General features: G+C 40.2%; 1 pseudogene; it reads right to left on the reverse strand.

Annotated features, from left to right (window-relative positions):
• Nucleotides 1-4087: 4087 nt before the first annotated feature.
• Nucleotides 4088-18446, reverse strand: part of LOC119505117 — a 160138-nt pseudogene continuing 145779 nt past the window's right edge.

Here is an 18446-nt window from a genome sequence, read left to right on the forward strand (position 1 = left end):
CATCTTATACTTGTGCATTAATCACCCAAATCTATTATTGAACATATTCCATGCACCAGAAAGAATCAGAATAAGAATAAAAAATAAAAATAAAAAAGAACACCCAAATCACCCCCCATTCCACCCTATTTTTAATTTAGTTTTTGTCCCTATTGTTCTACTCACGCATCCATACACTGGATAAAGAGTGTGTAAGCCAAGGTATTTCACAATCACACTGTTACCCCTTGTGAGCTACATTGTTATACAATCATATTCAAGAGTCAAGGCTACTGGGTTTGGAGTTTGGTAGTTTCAGGTATTTACTTCTAGCTATTACAATATACTAAAACCTAAAAAGTGTTATCTATGCAGTGTGTAAGAATGTCCACTAGCATGACCTCTTGACTCCAGTTGAAATCTCTCAGCCACTGAAGCTTTATTTTGTTGCAATTTGCTTCTCCCTTTTGGTCAAGAAGGTGTTCACAATCCCATGATGCCAGGTCCAGATTCATCCCTGGGAGGCAAATCCTGCATTGCCAGGGAGATTTACACCCTGGGGTTCAGGTTCCACATGCAGGGGAGGGAAGCAAGATCACCCACCAAGGTGGCTTAGTTAGAGAGAGAAGGCCACATCTAAGCAACAAAGAAACAATCAAGGTGAGACTATTAGGCACAATTATAAGCATGTTTTGCCTCTCCTTGGAGCAACAAGCTTCATAGGGGCCAGCCCCAAGATAGAAGTCTGAAGACATCAAGCTGTCAGTCCCCGATATTTGTGAGAACATCAGCAACAATCAAGATGAGGAAGTCCAACACCTCTGCATTCTCCCCCAGCTCTTCAGCAGGGCCCCTAATATATATTTTTATTCTCCACACAAATTAGTATGCATTGCTATTACATTCTAATCTATAGAGGCCTACAATAGCTCACTTCCTATTCAAATTTCCATGTAATTGTAACATTTGAAGAAACTGTAGAAGTTATATTGTTTAGAAAATATAGATCCTACACCAAGTAAACATCTATTCCCTTGGTCTCACATAGAAGTTGAAGTTTCAACACAGTCAGCTTCAAACTTTACCCTTTGGCCTGATTTCCTCTATTATTAACCAGATCTGCTTTATTCATATCACTAATTGAAGTCTGGGCTCTATTTCAGCTTTTAACAGTTGCTGTATGCATTGATACTGATATTCATATCTGCTGAGCTCTACTTCTGAGTTTCAAGTGTAACATAGATACCCAATGTTCCAGAGTCCCATCAGGTTATACATTAAGGGATCAACATCACAGAGTTTGGAGACAGCCATTACAATTCAGGAATATATTTGACTGCTGTAAGAGTTTTCAATCAAGGGACAGTTACAATAATTATTTCCTTTTAGGCTGTGCTCTAATATTCAATTCTGAATTTATACACTGTAGCAAGTCCATATTGGTGAGACATTATAGTGATTCCCTTGTTTTCTGGTGTACTTCACTCAGCATGCTCTCTGCAGGATCCATTCACCTCATTGTGTGTCTCACAGCTTCACTCCTCTTAGTTGTTCAATATTCCATTGTATGCATACACCATAGTTCACATTCTGTTTCTCAGTCAGTGTACCCTTAGGTACACCTCCACCCATTTCAAATCATGAATACTGCCTCCATAAACACCAGTGTGCAAATGCCCATTCATGTCTCTTTTCTCAGAACTTCCAAATACCCCATAATGAGGTTGTAGGACCTTATGGCCACACATATTTAGCTTCTTGTGGAGCCACCACAGTGACCTCAAGAGAGACTACACCATTCTGCCTCCTCATCAACAGTAAATAGGTAGATCCCTCTTTCCATGTTTTCTCCAGCACTTTTACCTCTATTTATATTTTTCCTACAATCTTATAGAGATATATTCACATAACATCCATCCATCCATCCACAGTGTACAATAAGTCATTTGTGGCATCATCACTACTTGTACATTTGTCACCACAGAGCATTTGAACATATTGATTATTATGAAAAAGTTTTTTGGTGAATAATAAAAAGATAACAAGAAAAATTAAAATGTCATACAATACAATACTATAGAAAGTTCAGAAAACAATACCATTACCAAGAACACCATATCCCTCCCTTATATTCCCCTCTCTTCACATTTAAATTTGATATATTGTCTTTGCTACATTTTAGGGAAGCATATTGGAAAGTTACTGTTGATCATAGACTCCAGATTGCTTTGATCATGTTTCATCCCAAATACCATCGTTTTTCAACACTGCATAGTTGATATTCATTTGTTCTCCCTTATGTGAGAACATTTTTATATTTTTACACTTAGCAACAGTCTTTGTCCACTCCAGTTTTACTAAGTTATGCAGTCCCAGTCTTCATCATCTATCTTTAACTCTGGTGTCATACATTTTGCTCTTCTATCTCTTTCAGCTTTACTCACAGACATCTATGTTCCATGTACTTACAATTCTGTGCTACCATTACACAGTATTATGCTATCTATTTCTGGATCTATACAATCAATCCTGCTGAACATTTCTGTATTCCTTCAGTGTCAAATGCCTGATCTCTACCCCCTTTCTATATCCTGGTAGCCGGTGTTATCAGCTTTTAAGTCTCAAAGTTTGCTCATTAGTTTTAATTCATATTAGTGAGACCATACAGTATTTGTCCTTCTGTTTCTGGCTAACTCCACTCAACATAATATTCTCAAGGTTCATCCATGTTATTATATGTTCCATGTCTTTGTTTTGTCTTACAGCTGCATAATATTCCATCATGTGTATACACAACAGTTTATTTCTCCACTCATCATTGATGGAAATTTGGGCTGCTTCCATCTCTTGGCAATCATGAGTAATGCTGCAATAAACATCAGTTTACAAATGTCTGTTTGTGTCTTAGCTTTCAGTTCCTTTGAGTATATACATAGCAATGCAATAGCTGAGTCATATGGCAAATCTATAATTAGCTTCCTGAGTAATCTACACACTGTCTTCCAGAGTGGTTGCACCATTATACATTCCCACCAACAGTGAATAAGTCTGTCCCTTTCCTCACATCCTCTCCAGCACTTCTTATTTTCTGTTTTTCAGATAATGGTTATTCTGGTAGATGTGAGAAGGTATGTCATTGGAGTTTTGTTTTGCATTTTCCTAATAGCCAGTGAAGTTGAGCTTTTCTTCATATATATTTTTTGCCATTTGTATTTATTCTTCAGAAAAGTGTTTGTCCATGTCTTTTACCCATTTTTTTATTGGATTGATTGTCTTTCTGTTTTTGAGTTGTAGGATTGCTTTATATATTTGGGATATTAACCCCTTATCTGATATGTGGGTTCCAAATATTGTCTCTCATTGTGTAGGCTGCTTTTTTACTTTTCTAACAAAGTCCTTTGATGTACAATACTGTTTGATTTTGAGGACAGCCCATTTGACTATTTGTTCTTTGGTTGCTCATGCTTTGGGTGTAAGGTGTAGGACACTAACTCCTATCACAAGATCTTTAAGATAGTGCCCTATGTTTTCTTCTATGGGTCTTATGGTCTTAGTGCTTATGCTTAGGTCTTTGATCCAATTAGAGTTAATTTCTGTAAAAGGTGTAAGGTAGGAATCTTCTTTCATTCTTTTGGAAATGGATATCATTTGGAAATGGTTACTTGGGAAGTTAAGTATAGATCCAGTGCTCCAAACATTATTCATTATTTATTGAAGAGTCTGCTCTGTCCCAGTTGATTTGCCTTGACTGCCTTATCAAAGATCAGTTGTCTGTAGATGCAAGTATATATATATATATATATATATATATATATATATATATATATGAAAAGCAGTGAATTCTAATAAATGTTTCTGAAGGATTCTGTTAAGTGTAACCCCAATATGCTTGAACTAACTTTCTTTAAAACATAATATCTTGGATAGGCTAGCTGATATCCCAAAAGTTACCCACTTGAGTTCTTAGCCTACATTGTATCTAAACATTTCTAGAGCAAGTGTTCCTTATAATAAACAAAAAAATCAGACAATATATCTGGACCTAAAACTCTAAACCTGAAAATAGGTCCACAGGCACACTCTTAACCCTTTTCCCAAAGCAACATAGTTAAATAGCTTTACCATGCAGAACTACAGCTTCCCAAAAAGGGTTACGAATCAGTCTCCACATATGAACTAGTTTTCCTTGAAGTGGCTCCATTAGGTGACAATACAGTCAGTCTTGGAGGAGCTAGATTTCAAGGTTGAGGAACTTTAACACATAGGAACCTGAACAACTCTTCTCTATGTACTGTTCTTCTGTGTTGTTTTTTCACCCAAAGCTCATCCTTACTCTGTGGCTGATAGCCAATCTGAATTCTAATACCAAAACATCATTCTGTTTGTAGAGATTTGTGACAGCAGTGGTTGCATTTTGGAAAGGGACCCAGAGATAAAGTCCTGGATGGTGACATAATTGGCCTTTGTAGATCTGGGCCAGGGCAGTGGCTGAGTTTGGGAAAAGGTGCCACAGCTTCTGCTAGTGGCTGAGTTGGGAAAAGGTGCTCAAGCTTCTGGGAGGATGCTCCCTCCTCCTGCAGTTTGGGGGCAGCTGCTAGTCCTGCTTAGCCTCAGTCAGACCTTGCCACTTCCATGTGGTAAACCAGTCATCTGTCAGGTGCTCTGGAACTTGGTATTGTCTCCTCCTTCTTCATCCTCCCTCCTCCATCCTTCATGAACTTGCCTCGGCCTGGGCCATGGCCTCCTCAGGTGGGGCCTTGAAGGGAGCATCATTGACCAGCCACCCACTAGTGGCATAGGCCTCCAGCACCCCAAGTAGCTGTGAGATCTCCCTGCCACCCAGAACAGTTCAGGACCAACACAGCCCTGGCTGTCCCTATTCTTGGCCCCAATGGAGGGTGCTGAAACACAGTGCCAACCATGCCCCATTTCACTGACAGGAACCCAGCAACCACCAACTCCCATGGCTCTGGGGCCTCCTTAGGGAAGCTGCTGACTCCTGAGGTCTCTGCACAGACTGGTCTGCACCACAGAGCCCACCCAGGAACCGAAAGAGGATCAGACCTGAACAGTGATTTTCATTACCCTGACACAATGCCAAATTGGGGCCCTGGGTACTCCCATTTTGAAAATGGGGGTGGGAGTAGGTTTGGAGAGAAATGCAATTTGACTCCTCTAGGCCCTGGGCCCCAAGCTCAGTGGCACATTTGTTTGCCTTTCATATTGTTTGACAATGTCTGGATTAGACTAGCTGGTCCCAATGCCGATCCCAGGCACCTGAGGATTTTGGAAAATCCTGGATTCCAGGGACTACTGTTGTGGCCCTCCCATTAGTAACTTTGCAAGTATCCACAGGGACTGAGGGGGTTTAGCCAAATGTGAGAGCTGACTTCAATTGTCAGCAGTTCTAAACAATGTATTTTGGGGGTGAGCTAAGCATGTGCTTCTTGCTTCAAGACCTCTGGGGGACTCTGAAAAGTTTTCTAAATCTAGGCCTCCCCAGAGGTCAGGTCTGAAAGGAAAGTAAAAATTTGGTTATGTCTTTTTTCTTCCACATAGGATTATTGCAAGAGATCTTTGCTGTGAGAGAATGGCTGTCACTGCTAAGACAGGTGAGGATATTGAGCCTCCAAGTGGCCACAGATCACATGGGAAGAAGGGACAGAGGACACAGATCAGAGCCCTGGTATGCAGCTCAAGATTTCTGAGCCAAGACCCATGAGAGGAGCTCATGAGGCCTGATATCAGGCCTGTCATTTCAGCATGTGCCCCAGAGAAGTTGCCCAATGCAGCCATTCATCAAAGGTTTGTGGGTGGTTGCTGAGGGCATCTTGAGGCTCGCTGTTTAGAATGTGCTTGAAACCATTTAAAAATTTTATATAGTGTAATGCTTTATACAAATATCATCTTAAGCACAAGTCCAATCTAGAAAATCAGAGTTGGACTTCTATGGCTGAAGGTTCAGGCAGGGGCATCCTGAGGCCCCAGGCCCCCAACAGCAGTGCTGAGGGCCACTTATTTGGAGGCTGGTGCTGACTGACAGCCCAGGAGGTGTCATGATTCCTAAGGCTCTAGCTTCAAGTTCAAAAGAAGGAGGTGGGATCTGGCTCCCTGGTGAGTCAGCCTAGAGAAGGGCAAAATAATTTCAGCCCTGCCATGTGCATTGAGTGCTGCTGTCATGGCCATCTGAACTGGGCATCACCTGCCTCCCCATTCTTTCTGGCCAGTACCCAGTAGCCATGATCTGCTATTTATGGAATGGGAAGCATTTCTACCATCTTACATTTAGTGAGGTTAATCTTTAAAGATAAGGATTGCAACCTTCCTATTTTCTTGCCCTTACAAAAATGTGTCATCTGGTTTTCTTCATCAGCAAAAGTAGAATGCTGAAGTTCAGATTTCAGTACAGGTCAAAGGGAGATCTGCTTCTCTGCTATTTATGGAATGGGAAGCATTTCTACCATCTTACATTTAGTGAGGTTAATCTTTAAAGATAAGGATTGCAACCTTCCTATTTTCTTGCCCTTACAAAAATGTATCATCTGGTTTTCTTCATCAGCAAAAGTAGAATGCTGAAGTTCAGATTTCAGTACAGGTCAAAGGGAGATCTGCTTCTCTGCCCCTGGTCCAGTTACTGATGAGGATAACTCACAGTGGAACCATTGAACAGACCTCATTCTCTTAGATGTCAGGGATCACATCTCTCCAGGAGGTGATCATGTGCAACTTCTTGCCAAAGAGCTGGAACTCATAGGGATGAGTTGTTTATGGAAACTTGCTGGACTTGATGATGGGCTGGTGTAAGTTGGTCTATATGCAGGCATGGCATGGTACTTCATGTGGAAGGCAAGGCTGAGGGTTACCAAGTGAGTCCATTGGCAGTGCCGTTTAGCTGTGGGTGGCCCTCCTCCAGCCCCACATTGTGGATGTGCTTGGCAATGGGGTAAAGGAAGTCATAGAGGTGTGCACTGGGTGCATCAACCACAGGTACTTGCACATACTAGATGTCCATGTAGAAGGGGTTCACCAGCTGTCCTGAGATGTTGATGGCAGCCATGATGTGGCTGTCTGACAGTAAAACTTGAGTTGGTGGCCTCCCCATTACTGATGTACAGGCTCCTGTTAATCCATGAGAGAATGTGGACCAAGGGCTGTGGAAACTGAACCAAGAAGGCCAGCAGAATACTCTCTTCAGGACAGTGGATGGTGGTCTGTGATGAGAGAGGGCTGCAGTTTCTGGTAGACTTCTAAAAGGTCATGAGGATTCAATGAGAATCCAGGTGTGGTTCAAGGCCTGGTGCAGAGTGAGTTCTCTATAAATGATAAATATACATCTTCTCTGGGCCGGATCAGGGCACCTCTCCCAAAGGTGGTCACGCAGGTTGCATCAAGATGCAGCTACACAACCCTCTCAGGTGAGGGTGTGAATGAGGAAGATGTGACTGCACAACTGCCCAGGCCATCAGTCACAGGGGACCTGAGTCCACCTGGGCTTCTGAAGCCACCATGCAGTGACTACTCTGCTCTTTATATTTTTTTTTTAATATTTTTTGACAATTTCACTGAAGTTTTATTGCCTCTGCTGGTAATATGACAGGGATTGAAAGAAACACGGATAAACATAGAGAATATGCAAATGATAATCACTAAAGTTAAACTTGACCTGAAGTATGTGGGAATATATAATTTAATACATTTTACTATTAAAAAGGCACTACACTTTAAAATGTATACCTGATTTGACGTTTCACACACAAAAAAACTGTACCTGTGGTTCAGTTTCAAACATAGAAATCAGAATGAAAAGATTACCAGAATGAAGTCTGAAGAACTCATTAATTTAAGGAATTCAAGTTATGTGTGTATGTCTCTCTCTCTTTCATAAACCAACACAGAGCCTCACACACACAGAGCCATGTTTTTGAACATTTTGTAGTACAAAATATTCCCTGCAAACATGCATTTACCCTCAGAATAGTCAGATTACATTAATCAGTCTTCTGTGCTCAGCCTTAGTAATGGTTTTAGATGCTATTGTGGAGTGAACAAACTTAATTTTTATGTTACATATACATTTTAAGCTACATATATATTCAGAGCTTCATGTAGTTTTGATTGTAATGACACAGTAATTGCAAATGTTTGCTATCAAACTTATGAAAAACACTAATTTGTTAAAAAGGTCTTGCATTTAAAAGGAAATAGCTCTAAATCCCCAAGGCACCAGGTCACAAATACCAGATATTTATGATAGACAATTTAATTTCATAAAAAGCCTAATGTGATCTCATTTCAAATCACAACACACTTGAATTAATCAATCAGAAAACAATAACAGAATCTTTAAGACCAGAAACAAAACAATATATATAATTTTTGTAGGATTTTGTTCTTGAATTAAAAACATGATTGAAATATTACAATAAAATTAAAATCATGGAAGTGGACAGTCATTTTAATGTATCAATGTTTCTTAAAATATTTCCTGCATGTGCATAAAATATACTGATAATATATTGTGCCAGTTTGAATGTATTATGTCCCCCCAAATACCATTATCTTTGATGTAATCTTATGTGGGCAGACCTATCAGTGATAATTAGATTGTAATTCTTTGAGTGTTTCCATGGAGATGTGCCCCACCCAACAGTGGGTGAGGACTCTGGATAATTTCCATGGAGGTGTTAGCTCACCTATTCAGCGTGGGTCTGAATTAAATTACTGGGGCACTATATAAGATCAGACAGAAGGAGGAAGCTAGTGCAGCTCTGAGTGACATTTTGAAGAAGAGCCACAGCCAAGAGGGACACTTTGAAGGAAACACAGGAGCGGCAGATGAGAGACAGTCTGAAGACAGCCATTGAAAGCAGACTCTTACTCCGGAGAATCTGAGAGAGGACAAATATCCCAAGTGCAACTAAGAGTAACATTTTTTAGGAATTGCAGCCTAGAGAGGAATGTCCTGGGAGAAAGCCATTCTGAAACCAGAACTTTGTAGCAGACACCAGTCACGTGCCTTCCCAGCTAACAGAGGTTTTCCAGGCATCATTGGCCATCCTCCAGTGAAGGTACCTAATTGCTGATGTGTTACCTTGGACACTTTATGGTCTTAAGACTAACTGTGCAACCAAATAAACCTCCTTTTATAAAAGCCAATACATCGCTGATGTTTTGCATCCTGGCAGCATTAGCAAACTAGAACAGATATATTCCTTTGGTAATTTCTACACTTCATGGTAGATTGTACTTGGATATACCAAGCAACATCTATTCCTATTACAGATCATTGTCAGCCAACATTTGAAGATTTACATTTTTTAACTTGATGTACAGAAATGTTTAAGAAAGCAATAACACCTTCTACATATGCTACTTAAGTGAACAGAGAAATGAGCATTTTCAGCATGTAACCAGTCCAGTGGGTCTTGAAATGGAAAAGATACATACAAAGTGATATTCTGCTTTGATTTGAAAACTAAGTTAAATATCATGAAATTAAAGTATTAAAGAGATTAATAATTTAGGAAAATAAAAACCAGATTGATATCTTTCTCCAATGATATATTTGTTCAAAAATCTATGCTACTGAAGTAAACATTTGGAAACCACAGTGATTAGCAGTTAAATCAATTTCAGTAAAATCGCAGTTGACTCGTCTGGGGGGGGGTGGCGGCCGGTTGCTAAATCCTAGGCTCTCAGGATTGCTCAGAGGATACCGGCGGCGGGGGCTCTTTCCCGGAGGCGAGGGCGAGGCGGGGGACTTGGCCAGGTCCCCGGCGGAGGCGTACAAAGTATGGAGGGCGGCGAGAAAGGAACAGGCGGGACACGGTTCTTTTAGGGTGAAGAAACTAAGAGAGAGAGTTTATTAGGGGAGAGTACAAGCTTATATCGGGCGGTTTAGAGGGCGGGGTAGCTGTAGGGGTTAAAGGCTTGGATTGGTTCTGAGAGGACGCGGAAGCTGTTTGCCGTGGGCAGGAGTTGCTCTGGCAATGGTGCATGCGCACTGGCGGTGGGGGAGTTGCTCTGGCAACGGGGAGTGTCCGGGCAAGATAAGGGGGTGGGGAAAAGGCGGTTCCCTCCGGCAAGCCTCCCCTAACAGTGGTATTTTGGGTGAGGAAATGGGGCTTGCCTCTGGCCTCACTTTCCCAGGCCCGGGGGGCTGTGGAGGGCACTGTCACCTGTACCCACTACCCTCCCCAGGGGTGGATCCGGTCCCCCAGCCCAGGCCCGCCAAGTTGAAGCACGTAATCAGTGTCCCGCATTAATGCATTATTTTTGTGAAAGAAGTACCTATAATATAAAGATTAAACTTCATGACTCATAACACTGTTGTAATTTGCTAAAGCTGCCATTATGCAAAATACCTAAAATGGATTGTATTTTATAAAGGGGATTTATTTGGTTACAAATTTACAGTTCTAAGGCCATAAAAGTATCCAAACTGAGGCATAAACAAGAGTACTACCTCAGTGAAGAAAGTCTGATGGTGTCCAGAACACCTCTGTCAGCTTGGAAGGCATGTGCCTGGGGTCTGATGGTCCTTTGCTCCTCAGTTTCATTGTTTACAGCGTCTGATTCCAGTGGCCTTCTCTTTAAGTGAAGAGTTGGTGGGTTCCCTCTTAGCTTCTAGGGGCAAACTCTGGAAATCATCTCTTATCTTAGCAACTCCAAACATCTGATTTCAAGGGCTGTCTCCAAAATATGTCTGTGCATTTTTTCTCTATGCATCTCTGTCTGTGTCAGATCTTGTGAGACTTACTTGCTTCTCCCAGAGGCAAACTCTAGATTACATATTTGAGCTGTTTCCAAAATGTCTCTCTCAGCTTTTCCTTAAAGGGCTCTAGTGATCAAATTAAGACCAATCCTGATTGGGCAGTTCTCCCATCCACGGAAATATTCAGTCAAGGTTCTCATCCACAGATGGATGGTTCAAATATCCATGGAAACATTCAATCAAAAGTTCCCACCCTAATCAAAAGACTAATATGCCTGCCCCTACAAGATTGTATTGAAGGGCATTGCTTTTCTGGGGAACATAATAGATTCAAACCAGCAGAACAAACAATCCTCAAATTTAATTCTTTCTTTTAAATTAATGGAATGTCATTTGTATTTCATAGGGTGATGACCAAAACAAGCTCAAAGCAAAACAAAAAATAAACCCTCAGGCCTACATTTAGAATATTGTTTGTGTAGCAATCTAAAATATTCAAAAAAATTAAATGGCTTACCATATTTGACCAGCATACAAGCATTTCAAAATCATAATGAAATCCAATTGTGTAAAGCATAATGTAGAAATGAATAGAGCCCACCATTATGCAGACATTTTCTAATAAAACCTCCCTGTAGAAATATACACACACACACACACACACACACACACACACACACACACACACATGGGTAGGATAAGTGCAGAAGAGTTTGGTAGAACCTTTTTGAAATCAAGGGTCTGAAGCAAAAAATCTTTTCAGGTAGTCACCAATTATCCCCCAATTTTTTCACATCAGTTATTTGATCTGGCTCTGTATTCGTATCAACAATACATGTGATTTACCAGGAAAAACTATTCTCCAAAACAAGAACACCATTTCAGATCTGGTAAACATAAATATATCACTCTTATTGGAAGTGCTATCACCAAAGTCTTTGCAACTAGCCCAAAGCATATATTTAAGAAGTTATTTTTTATAAATACTGATGTTTGTAAGTTTAATTATTTTACCAAACTTTTCTGGTGAAGACAGCATTGTAGCTAATGTGAGAATTGAAACCTCAAAATGATCTTCATGAAGCTTCTAAGACTAATGGGAGAATAAAATAAGATGGTCCATATATATAAGATGTTTTCATTTATGCATTATCATATATTAATTTATGATAAAAGGGACCATCACTTGCATCAAGCATTTTGTTGTGTAACTTGGCTAAGAAATCATAGGAACATATAAGAGAACCATAGAAATTTAATATTTGATGGCCTAAAATTCTTGTTAGTAAAATAATCTTAGTACTTTTTAATATCAGGAGAGTGCATTTAAAAATAAAATGACAAATTATTCCTTTCAGTATCAAATGTCATTGGCTAAAATGAAAATGTATGGCTTGATTTTTTTCTTAAGGAATGATATTTTACTTATATCCAAAGAGATATCATAATCTTTTAATTGTGTAAATTTTTAATTTGTTAAAAACACTATATTTATAGAAAAATCAATAAAGAAGCTGTCATTTACTCCAGCAATCCCTAATATTCTGAAGCTTGTAGGCTTTCTAGTCCTTGGGATTTTAGCTTAATCTGACTTGAAGAGAACTACCATGAATATTTTTTCTTGATAGTAAAATATGTACATTGTATAATGGTGTAATATGCTTTTCTCTTGAATATGCTTTCAGCACAAATATTTCTCTTTATATAGAATCACACTGATGCTCACAGACTGAAAGATGATAGATTGCTTGCCTCTAAGAGGTAAAACAAACCAACAAGAAAAACCAGGAAGCATTCTTTCTGCAGATCCACATAAATTACTGCTCAGAGCCACCAAAATCCACAAAACAGGGAGGCTGCTGAGCAAACACACAATGGTTGCCTTTGGGATGTTAGAGGAATGACATAATTAAAGGGCACAATCTGTTCCCTTCTAATTTATCTAATTAGAGGGAAAATATTTTGTAAAATATGCATAACTTATTAGACTTATCATGTTTGGCATTACATTAATCAAGGAGGATTCTTCAGATTCTATGTCTCACAAAGTTATTGATGGCATAAAGAAGAGGCTATGCCTTCAAAACAATGATTTAGCTAGAAAAAGAATCTCTGAGCTCCACAGTGTAGTGGCTGCATGCTCAACAGGAAATGTGCCAGTTTGGATACATTATGTCCCCAGAAAAAGTTATATTCTTATTGTAATCATGGGGGGGAATGTATTTAGTCTTGGTTATGATGGAACCTTTGGATTAGGCTGTTTACATGGAGATGTGACATACCCAACTGTAGGTGATAACACTGATTAGATTATTTCCATGGAGGAGTGGCCCTAAACCATATAGCACCAGCCTTGATTAGTTTCCTGGAGCCCTATAAGAGCTTAGACAGAAGGAGCTCAGTGCTGTAGCTGAGACAGATATTTTGGAGACAACCATTGTAAGCAGACTTTTGATGATGCTTTGGAGATACTAGCTCAGTTTGCACAAGAAGTTAAGCCCAGAGACATTTTGGAGAATGCCACTTTGAACACAACCTGGAGCAATCAAATGTCAGCCACATGTCTTCTGAGCTAACAGTGATTCTCTGGACACCAATGCCCTTTCTTCAGTGAAGGTACAGCATATTGATACATTTGCACAAACAATCTTATGGCTCTAGAACTGGAAATTTCTTGCCAAATAACCCCTTTATAAAAGCCAATCCATTCTTGTATTTCACATAAAAGCAGAATTAGCAAACCAGAACAGATTTTGGTAGCAGGGAAGTGGGGTGCTGCTGAATTTGCAATTACCAAATATGTTGGATTGGCCTTTTAAATGGATAAGGGGAAGGCCTCTGGAAGGATTGCAAGGACCTTGATAGAAAATGCCTAGACAGCATTGAAGAGATTGTTTATAGGAATATGGACCCTAAGATATCTCTTCTGAGGTCTTGAACAGAAACATTGAATTTGACATTGCAATCTGAGAAAGGCAATCCCTATTTAAAGTGGCAGAGAATTTGGCAAGATTGAGACCTGTGTCAGATGGAAGGCAGAATCTGAAATCAACAATCTGGGATACCTAGTTCAATAGATCTCCAAAGTACATGTGGAAGATGTAGCCTAGTTTCTCCTTGCAGCTTATGATAAAATGCTAGAGGAGGAGGGTAAATTGAGAAATGAATTCTTGGGTACAATAGAAAGCAGAAACTGATAGTTTGGAAAATTCTGGGCTTCCAGAAAGTGAGATATCAGAAGACACAGCTCCATATCATGATTTGACAAAAAAATGGAACCTGACCACTATTTCAATAGAATTCAATATTGGAGATAGGGTTATCCAGAAAAGATTTGGGAAAGTCATACTGTCTGAAAGGATTGACCCTTGTATGCTTCATGCCAAGCCAACAAATTTTTTTGTGAAAACTGTATAAATGGAACCATTGCCAGTTTGGAATCAAGCAGATGGAGAAGGGACAAATAGAGTAAAAAGAATTTCTTATTGGAATTTGAGGAAGTGGGAGTTCTGAAGTAAAGAAATCTTGGGCAAGTAGAAAATAGCAACTCATGCACATGGAAAGGGTGAATTTTACCCAAAAGGCAGAGTACAGGCCTTCCACCTCAATGCTCATGAAGAATGCAGCCACCCCAGGCCTTAAAGAGGTTGGCAAACAACAGTATATATTAGGGATAGCCTGGCCAGCAACCCACTGTTCAGAGAGGGAAGAGCTTTTGCCCCAGGGAGACAGTCTGAGGGGTGACACCTCAATGTTTTGGGAAGCCCAAGAGCAAAGAAGAAGGTGGTCTCCCCAATGTGTAGATATGTTAGGGCACTCAATGTAGCATTTGGAGAGAAAAGGACTACAGCATATAAGCCTTTGGAAAGGGGTGGACTTCTTTTTGCTCAAGCCCCAAGGGTGCAATATCATTCTATAAATGACTCTCAGACTTTGAAATCTAATGAAGTTTTCCCTGCGTATTTCAGAACGTTTTGTCCTGTGAACCCAGTTTTCCTTTCAGTTTCTTTCTACAGCATTGGGAATGTTTTTCCTATGACTGTCCCCTTTTGTATATTGGCAGCAGATAACTTCTAAGTTTCAAAGGTCCAGAGCTAGAGGGAAATTTTGCTTTAGGACAAGACCACACTTGTGACTGATTTTGATGGGCTCTTGTACTTACCTATTGTTACTGAAAGGATTTAGGTTTCTTTGATGTTGTGATGGGAGGAATGTACTTTCTACATGGAAAGATCATGTTTCTGGGGCCCAGGTGGTGAAAAGTGTCAGCTTGGATATATTATGTCCCCCATAAAAAGTCATGACCTTTAAAGCAATCTTGTAGGAACAAATGTGTTTAGTCTTGTTTAAGTTGGAATTTTTGGATTAGGTTGTTTCCATGGAGATGTGGCCCACCCAACTGTAGGTGATAACTCTGATTATTTCCATGGGGATGTTGTCTCACTCATTCAGCATGGGTCTTGATTAGTTTACTAGAGCCCTATAAGAGCTCAGACAGAAGGAACTCATAGTTGTATCTGAGAGAGATATTTTAGAGACAGCCATTGTAAACAGAATTTTGCTGACACTTTGGTCATACTAGCCCAGAGTTTGCTCTGAGAAGCTAAGCCCAGAGACAGTTTGGAGAATGCCATTTTGAAACACAGCCTGGGAGTAAGCAGATGTCAGCCATGTGCCTTCCAAGATAACAGAGGTTTTCAGGATGACAGCAGCCTTTCTTGAGCGAAGATAACCCCTTCTTGATGCCTTTGCATGGATGTTTTCACAGCATTAAAACTGGAAATTGGTAGCCAAATAAACTCTGTTTAGAAAAACCAATCCATTTCTGGTATTTTGCAAAACGGCAACATCAGCAAACCAGAACAGACTTTGGAATCAGAGATATGGGGTGCTCTGGCTTTGAAAATACCAAACATTTTGGAACAGCTTTTCAAATGGCTAATGGGAAGATTCTGGAAGAATTGCATTATGGGGAGTTTGAAAGAAAAGGCCTGGAAGTCATTGAAGAGACTGTTGGTAGGAATATAGACCCTAAAGATAGCTCCGATGAGGCCTTGAACAGAAATGTTGAATGTGGTGTTGCAATCTGGCAGAAAGGATATCCTTGTTTTAAAGTGGCAGAGTATTTTGGAATTTTTAGTCCTGGTGTCAGATGGAAGGCAGACTTTGAAAGCAACCTGGGATGCTTGTCTTAAGAGATCTCCGATGTAGCCTGGTTTTCTCCCTGAAGCTTATAATAAAATGTGAGAGGATAGGGAGAAGATGAAAAATGAATTCTTGGGTACATGGAACCCAGAAACTGATAGATTGGAAAATTCTGGGCTTCAAACAAGTGAGAGCTCAGAAATTACAGGCCCTTGTGAGGATTTAACCAAAACTGGAAACTGGAGTGGCATTTGAGATGAAATTATCCAGAAAGGATTTCTCAAAAGCCCTATTGTCTGGCAGTTTTGACCCTTATATGCTTCATGCTAAGTCAACAATTTTTTTTATGAGTTCTGTATAAATGGAACCACTGCCAGTCTGGACTGGAGTGGATGGAGAAGAGACAAATTGGAGTAAAAATTTCTTCTTGGAAAGAGTCAAGGAAATTGGGGTCTGGAGCCAAGAATTCCTGAGAAATGAGAGAAGAGGAACCCATGCACATGGAAAGGGTGCATTTGCCCAAGAGACAGAGTACAGACTTTCTGCCTGGTTGCCCAAATGTGTGCTGACATCCCATGTCTCAGAGAGGGTGGAAAACATTCTGCAGAGATTGAAGAGAGCCTTGTCAACAGCACAGTGTTCACAGAATGGAGACCCTTTGACATGGATATGCAGAATTTGGATGGAGCCCTGATGTTTGAGGAGGCTTGGGCTGAGTAGAAAGTGCTCTCAACCAATGCACGGATATGTTGGAGCACTCGCTGTAGAATTTGGAGAGAAAAGGACTCCTACATAAGTCTTTGGAAAGGGGAGAACTTCTGCTCTGTCAAGCCCCAAGTGTACATCATTCTATAAATGACTCTCAGACTTTGAAATCTAATGTAGTTTTCCCTACAGGATTTCAGAACTGTTTTGTCCTGTGAACTCTGTTTTCCTTTCACTTTTTCCCTATGACAATAGGAACATTTACGCTATGACTGTCACTCCTTTGTATATCGGAAGAAGAGAACCTGTTCTAAGTTTCACAGGTCCACAGCTAGAGGGGAATTTTGCTTTAAAACAAGACAACTCCTGGACTGATTTTGATGGGAACTTGTACTCACCTATTGTTACTGAAAGGACTTAAGTTTCTTTGATGTTATGATGGGACGAATGTATTTTGCATATAGAAAGATCATGTTTCTGGGGCCCAGGTGGTATATTGTGCCAGTTTTGTATAGATTATGCCCCTGGAAAAAGCCATGAGTTTTAAGGCAATCTTGTGGGAGCAGATATATTTAGTTTTGATTAGGTTGGAACTTTTGGATTAGGTTGTTTCTGTAGAGATATGACCCACCCAACTGTACATGTTAATTCTGTTTAGATTATTTTCATGGAGGTTTGGCCCCACCCATTCAGCACAGGTCTTGATTAGTTTACTGGAGCCCTTTTAAGAGCTCAGAAAGGAGTTCACTGCTGTTGCCAGGAGAGATATTTTGGAGAAAGCCATTGAAAGAAGAATTTGGTTGATGATTTGGAGATAATAGTGAAGAGTTTGCCCAAGAAGCTAAGCCCAGAGACATTTTGGATAACTCCATTTTGAAACACAACCTGGGGGCAAGCAGATGCCAGTGATGTGACTATAAAGCTAACAGAGATTTTCTGGATGCCAATGGCCTGTATTCAGTGAAAGTACCTGTACTGTATGAATTTATTATGTCCAGCAAATGCCACTATCTTTGAGGCAATCTTGTGTGGGCAGACATATTCATGTTGATTAGATTGTAAGTTTTTGATTGAGAGTTTACAGAGAGGCAGCCCACCCAACTGTAGGGGATGACTCTGATTAGATCATTTCCATGGATGGAGGTATGGCCCTGCCCATTTCAGCATGGATCTTGATTAGTTTACTAGAGAACTTTGTAAGTTCAGACAGAAGGAGCAAGCTTGCTACAGCCAAGAGGGACACTTTGAAGAATGCACAGGAGCTGAGAGAGGTGATGTAGTGTACAGAGTCATTTTGGAGATGGCTTTGAAAGCAGGCTTTTGCTCTGGGGAAGCTGAGAAAGGACAAATGCCCCAAGAGTAACTGAGAGTGACATTCTGGAGAGAAGCTGAAGCCTAGAGAGAAAAATCCTGGGGAAAAGCCCATTTTGAAAACAGAACTCCAGATCAGATGCCAGCTATGTGCCTTGCCAGCTAATGGGTTTCCCAGATGCCAACGACCATCCTCCAGTGAAGGTACCTGATTGTTGATGTGTTACCTTGGACACTTTATGGCCTTAAGACTGTAACTGTGTAACCAAATAAACCTCTTTTTATAAAAGTCAATCCATTTCTGGTATTTTGCAAAAAGGCGGCATTAGCAAACCAGAACAGATTTTGGTACTGGAAGTGGGGTGCTGCTGCATTTGCAAATACCAAACATTTTGGAATGGCTTTTAAAATTGATAAGGGGAAGATTCTGGAAGAGTTGTGTGGAGCTCAATAGAAAAGGCCTAAATTGCTTTGAAAAGAATGTTGGTAGAATTATGGACTCTAAAGATACTTCTGATGAGGACTTAAACAGAAATGATGAATTTGAAAGCAATGACCTGGAATATTTAGCTGGTGAGCTCCCCAAGCAACA

The sequence above is a fragment of the Choloepus didactylus genome, chromosome 10 (assembly GCF_015220235.1).
Source record: "Choloepus didactylus isolate mChoDid1 chromosome 10, mChoDid1.pri, whole genome shotgun sequence".
Taxonomy (NCBI): domain Eukaryota; kingdom Metazoa; phylum Chordata; class Mammalia; order Pilosa; family Megalonychidae; genus Choloepus; species Choloepus didactylus.